Source organism: Myotis myotis, unplaced genomic scaffold (assembly GCF_014108235.1).
Source record: "Myotis myotis isolate mMyoMyo1 unplaced genomic scaffold, mMyoMyo1.p scaffold_m19_p_10, whole genome shotgun sequence".
NCBI classification, from domain to species: Eukaryota; Metazoa; Chordata; class Mammalia; order Chiroptera; family Vespertilionidae; genus Myotis; species Myotis myotis.
Window position 1 is genome coordinate 36133699 of NW_023416314.1, and position 6619 is coordinate 36140317.

Here is a 6619-nt window from a genome sequence, read left to right on the forward strand (position 1 = left end):
CAGCGTCCAGCCCTGAGTCTGCCCACAGAGAGGGGGCCTGCTCCCTGGGCGACCACACGCTGCTGCACCAGGCCAAGGCTGCCCTGGGGAGTCATCGGGCACAGGGTGCTGACCCCCCAAGCGTGACAGAGCCTCTAAGAGAAGCTTGATGGCCTGTGTATCTCCCAACCTGGAAGCCCTGAGTCACCCTGGTTTACCAGGCAGCTCCCAACTGTGATCTATTAGTTTTTGCCCTTTGTGGGAGGCAAACTCACCTCTCATTCAAATCCAGCCCTACCAGGAAAATGCCTTATCTAGCCTGGGGAAATCATGACTCACTCTGCCCAGCGGTGGGTGGGTGGGTGGGTGGAGACTGAGAGCCACCAGGAGAAAGAGAAAAGAAAGAAACAAGGCTGGATTTGGGGGAGGGGGGGGTGGTGGAATAAAAAGTGATCGAGAAAGTACAGAGGAAGAGAAAGCAAAGAGACACACAGAAAAAAGGCAGAGAGAAAGAATACCAGAGTAAAAGGGGAGACACAGAAAGGAGCAGTGCGGAGAAAGGAGGAAAGTGAGAGGGGAGTGAGAAGGAAGAGAAGAGGGGAGAAAGAAAAGAGAACACGGAGCAGGAAGTGGGTGAGTGCCTTAGCCGGCATTTTGGATCAATGCAGAAAAACTGCTTTTGTTTCAGATGCCAGCAAGACATGTGGTGGAGGTGGTCTGGCGTGGTTCTCAGGCCCTGGCTATGCGCTGGCTCATGTTTTCAGCCCTCGGCTACAGCCCTGGCAGCCCCATTGAGGGGTCAGGTGCTGAGCATGGGGCAAAAACATACTCCGGGCTGCCACACCCGTGGGCCCAGTGGTAGATGCAGCCTTTCTAGTTACTTGGCAACAAAGAATAAGATCCTCAGAAAGGTGGATACTTCCTGCACAGTTCCTTAGCTCTAAAGGATGCTTGTTACAGTGCTATTTATAGTAAAGTAGGAAAAAAAGACAGAAAAAGAGGAAGAAATGATATATTCACACATACAATGCTATACAGCAATTAACAATAATGGTGCAGAAGAAGCCTTAATAATATGGGAAAATTCTCAGGATACAAACATAAATAAAGCCCAGCTGGTGTGGCTCAGTGGTTGAGTATCAACTCATGAACCAGGAGGTCATGGTTCGATTCCCAGACAGTGCACATGCCCGGGTTTTAGGTTCAATTCCCGGTGGGGGGCATGCAGGAGACAGCCAATTGATGATTCTCTCTCATCATTGATGTTTCTCTCTCTCTCTCTCTCTCTCTCTCTCTTTCTCTCTCTCTCTCTCTCTCTCTCCCTTCCTCTCTGAAATCAATAAAAAATATTTTAGCCCTGGCTGGTTTGGCTGAGTGGATAGAGAATTGGCCTGCAATTCAAGGGTCCCGGGTTCGATTCTGGTCCAGGGCACATGCCCGGGTTTCAGGCTCAATCCCCAGTAGAGGGTGTGGAGGAGGCAGCCGATCAATGATTTTCTGTCATCATTGATGTTTCTCTCTCTCTCTCCCTCTACCTTCCTCTCTGAAATCAATTAAAATATATTTAAAAATATATATTCTAAAAAAATAATTACATATATGTTTAAATTAATCTTTAAAATGGTATGATTCAAATTTTATTAGTAATGGGGGGTGGCACAACTTCTCCCCTACCTGAGCTAAAAGTCGTCTTCAGTTTAGTTCAAGCCTGTGCTAAAGAAACAGTAGTTTTTTGACAACTTCAAGTCCAAACCCTAACCCTTTCCTACTAGCCCTATGCTCTCCCACTCGGGGAAAATTCCCATTAAAGTCTTGCCTGGGGGTAAATCCTAGTCCCTGCTCAAATTACAGAAGTCAGAGGGATTAGATCCTTCTTTTCTCTGCCTCTGGTGTAGCCAGGGGCCTGCCTGTGACCAGCAGAAGCCAGCCAGTTCTGCAGTGTGATCCCTGCCAGGCTCCTGCCACTGGGCCTGATCCCTTCCTCTATCAACATTGATAGTCTTCTAAAAAATTCCCTTTTTGTTTAAGGAGCTGGCTTTGGCCTCTGTGGCTTGCTACCAGGAGCCGGATCTGACCCTCAGGCTGTGTTCAGCCGCAGGAAGTTCTGCTATCCCCACCCACCAGGTGTGCAGAGCCCTCCCTTCCTTTGGGTTCAGGCGTCCTGGGGCTGTGGGGAAAGACATCTATGTGGAGTAATCACCTAGGGCAGGGGTGGGCAACCCCTGGCACACATGCCAAACATGGCACGCCAGTAACTTTTGCTGGCATGCGAAACCCTCTCTTATAATCTTCCATTTACAATTTTTTCTTAATATCAACTTTTTTATTTTTCAGATAAATTTAGTGTAGGTGCATCTTAGGTAAATAAATAATTTTACATAACAAGTTATCTTAAAGACCATAGACATGGATTGACGAGAGAGGGGAAGAGCAATTTCTATGCCTCTGCCTTAACTCTCCCTGCCTTCCTAGATCCGACCAGTGTTTTGGTTTCATCCACATACGCTTGTGAATCTTTGTTCTCAGTGATGAATTTTGTTAAGTCTCGTAATAGGAGTAGCCTGCCAGATGAAAGTAGTAGCTCGTGCATATCTCTGAAGGTCACGAAATATAAACCTGATGTAAAATCTCTGTCATCAGTGATGCAGCAGCAAAAGTCCCACTGATGATATCAAACGGAGTCATAAAGTTTTCTGTCGGACTATCAGTGCACACGTATACATTAAAAAATAAATGTATTTTTCATCATCACATACTGTGTTTTTGCACCTCGAATGAATTTTATTATTTCTTCAAGGTTCTTCACATACGTACACCTTAAGAGATATCAAGTAGGCGTAACATGTTCTCAAAAAATTAGGGTTGGCACGCAGAAGAATTTTGAGTCAGAGATTTTGCTGGTTTTGGCACGCACTCACAAAAAGGTTGCCCACCCCTGACCTAGGGCCTCTGCACTGGGCCTGGGCAGCCAATGAATAAGGAGCTGATGGGCTGCAATTAATTTATCTCCCAGAACCTGAGGAGGACGAGTTGGCAGAGGTCCTGAGGATAAACAGTAACCAACCCCCACTCAGAGCTGAGTCAGAGGCTGACAATGCCCTGACAAAGAAGGTCTGGTGGGAAATAGGTAGGGGGTCCAATCTCTCCCTCAGACTGGCCCAGAGGTATCTCAGAGAGGGAGGGACGAGCTCCCCACCAGGACTCAGGACGTGGGGTACCATCCATGTTGGTTACTTTGTTCTACCCTGTCTTTGCTGGGCAGGATTCAGTCAGGAACTCTTAGATCAAGCATGTCAAACTCAAAGACTCACACGGGCCAAATAAACAAGGTTTAAGTTTATGTGGGCTGAAAAAAAACTAAAGCTTCAATTTTCATAGAAACGTAGGTGTATTTCAATAGAGACATGCTGAATACAAAGGGCTGAAATAAATGAGTCATCGTTAACATAAAATAATAGAACATTTTAATAAAAATTAATACTTCTTCTTGAACATTAACTTACCAGACACTGAATAACTGCACAAATTAATAAGCCTAACTCAAATAAACCTATTTTTTCTTGTTCTCCGAAAGCGAGATATTTCCTGTTGCACACACCACACAAGTCAGTCCAAGACTAATGACATGGCAATCCATCGGCTGGTAAAATATTCGCTGCTAGTATTAGTGGAGAGAAACGGTGCGCCTGCACGTAAAGCGTGTAAGGCAAATGAATGCAATTATAGTAACCGGTCACTAGCGAACGTTGTAGTTCGTTATTAATAATTATGTGTAACAGGATATTGTAAAAATTAAGTTTTGAAATTTTTATTAAAATGTTTCTTACATACTGTTATATTGGCTGGGCCGCAAAAATATTCGCTGCAAGTTTGACATGCTTGCCTTAGATGAAAAGATCTCTGGGTGTGTTTTGGGGAGTTTTGAGGGAAATCAGCTGGAAAGATAGTAACCCATTTCCTAGCTGGCCAGGTAGGGAACCCTGGGGCATGAGTGGGTAGCATGATTTTTTTTTTTTTTTTTGGTAAACATTCTATTGAAGTATATACGGAGGAATGCACCCAAGTAATTTTCACAAAAAGTAACCCAAACACACCTGTGTAATTGTAACCTCATCTACACATGTAGCCTAGGAGGTAGCCTAGCATAGATGAACCTTTGTTTACAGTTTATAACTCTGCCTCAGTTAACCTGTAACCCCACTTAGATCACTCTAACGTTTATAAGGTTTGTGTAATGCTGACTTGCAATTTGCTGAAAGTCTCACAGAAAGACCACGACTTGGTCAGATGTTTATCCATCCCTACACAATCTCTGACATTTGATCACCAGGACTGGTTTTCAGGAACAAACCCGGGTTGTTTTGCAGGACCAGTGGGGGAAACCTGCTGAATCGCCTAAAACCAGCTGGAGCAGGCTGAAGGACTCTCCGACGACCTCCTCCTGAACGGATACCCTTGTTATCATACTTGAACATGCCGATGTATGTAGAACCATGTTTCCTGACTTTGAATGCCCCGGACTGTCACCACCTATACATGCAATTACAAAGTCTACTTCGATGTTTATGCATGACTTCCCCTAATAAAGATGGCTTAGACACTTTGTTCAGGGACACATGCTCTGGGAATGATCCTGGTGTGTCCTTGCTCGCTGGCTTGCAATAAAGTTCCTTTTCTTAAAATCATCTTGGACTTGTCTTTTGATTGGCGCCTACTGAGCATTTGGACCCGGTCTGGTCTGGTAAGGTAACCATCACCCAGCCCAAGACAAAGAACACTGCTTAGCATCTCAGAAGCCCCCCATTTGGGTGGCATTGATTTTAAAGAGCAAAGCGGGCAGGGTCTGAGACAAAGGAGGGAGGGAGGAACAGATCCTCCCAGGTACCAGCCTGGCCCGAGGTGTGCTCCTGGAGACTTAGCAGGAGGACCCCCTTCTGGTTGTTGTTGTCCTTTTTTTTTTTTTTTTTTTTTAAAAAAAGATTTTTTTATTCATTTCAGAGAGGAAGGGAGAGAAAGAGAGATAGAAACATCAATGATGAGAGATAATCATTGATCGGCTGCCTTCTGCATGCCTCAACTAGGGATCGAGCCCACAACTCGGCATGTACCCTGGCCAGGAATTGAACTATGACCTCCTGGTTCATAGGTCGATGCTCAACCACTGAGCCACACCAGCCGAGCAGGACCCCTTCTTTATTAGCATCAGCTGATGAACTAGCCTGCATGCAGGGCTCAGTCTTCAGAGCCCTCTCTTGCAAACTGGGTGGGCAGTTTGTTAGACACAGGCAGCCCTACAAGCAAGACAAGGACAGGGTTTCTGCAGAGGCTCACAGACTAGATAGGGCTGAGCCAAGAGCCTGAGGGCCAACGGAAGAGCATGCTTCCTGCCTGGGCTGGGAGGGTGTGTGTCCACCGGACCTGGGAGTGGCCAGTGCCAGGTGAGTGGCTGCAGCAAACACTGTTTGCTCCCTGAAGTGTCTGTTTGTCCAGGAATGTCAGAGTTCCACGGATTGGCCCTTCCTCCTCTCCCCCCACTGTGAGCTCCTATGTAGGGGACACACACAGGGGTACTGTGGGACAAGTACAGCTCTAACATCAGAGAGACCTGTGTTTAACCCCAGCTGTCGGCTCTGTGGCTTTGGGAAAGTCACATTCCCTCTTCTACCTTGGTTTCCTCTTCAGCACAACAGGATAACAATGTGTACCTCGTAAGACTGTGCTGAAGAGGAAATAAGATTATCTATGTAAAACGCCTGGCATTGGGAAGGCACTTAAAATAAATATTTGTTCCTTTCCTTTGACACTTTTTCATTTAGCAAATACAGTAGTCCCCCCAGTGGATGCTTGAAACCACAGAGAGTACCAAAGCCTATATGTACCATGTTTTTCCTACATGTACATACCTAAGATGAAGTTTCACGCCTTTTCCATTCCACTAAGCCCTTATCATACATGGGGGCTGTAACTTTTGCAGTTTGAGGTGTGTCAGAATATTTTCATCTTTACAATTTCGCAAATAGAAGATTCATTCTTACAGTAGATCTTGGCAACCTCAGCGTATGATTTTTTTTCTTTCCTTATTAAATCAAGAATCTTTGCCTTTTTGCATAAAGAAAGCACTTTACGGCTTCTCTTTGTCATTTCAAAACTGCCAGCATCACTATTTGTGTGTTGGGCCCATGATGAAGTATAATAAGGTCACTTGAACACAGGCACTGGGGTACTGAGACGTTGATCTGATAGCCTGGATGGCCACGCCTGTGTAACAGCACGGAGATGCTGGACAAAGGGATGATTTACGCCCCAGGTGGGATGGAGAGGAAAGGTGGGAGATTTTCTCACATTACTCAGAAGGACACACAATTTAAAATGTATGAATTTTTTATTTCTGGAATTTTCCGTTTAATAGTTTTGTGCCACAATTCACCATGGGCAACTGAAACTGCAGAAAGTGAAATGGCAGAAGATAAGAGGGATACAGCATTTCTCTGGGGCTTTGTACGTCGCAGGCAATTGTGTTTGGCAACGGGAAGACAATGGTGAACAAAACAGATCTGGAGACTGGCTGCCCTCACGGAGCTTGGAATCTAATGAGTGGGCCAGACATAAAAAAAAAAAAAAAAATCATGTTCTGAAGGAA

The 6619-nt window shown here is 45.3% G+C and overlaps 1 long non-coding RNA gene across 1 annotated transcript; it reads left to right on the forward strand.

Annotated features, from left to right (window-relative positions):
- The first annotated feature begins 481 nt into the window (after positions 1-481).
- On the forward strand, positions 482-4664 carry LOC118662768. The gene is made up of 2 exons (XR_004969881.1): positions 482-612; positions 4347-4664. It is a non-coding gene; the product is annotated as an uncharacterized LOC118662768 (long non-coding RNA).
- The last annotated feature ends 1955 nt before the right edge of the window (positions 4665-6619 follow it).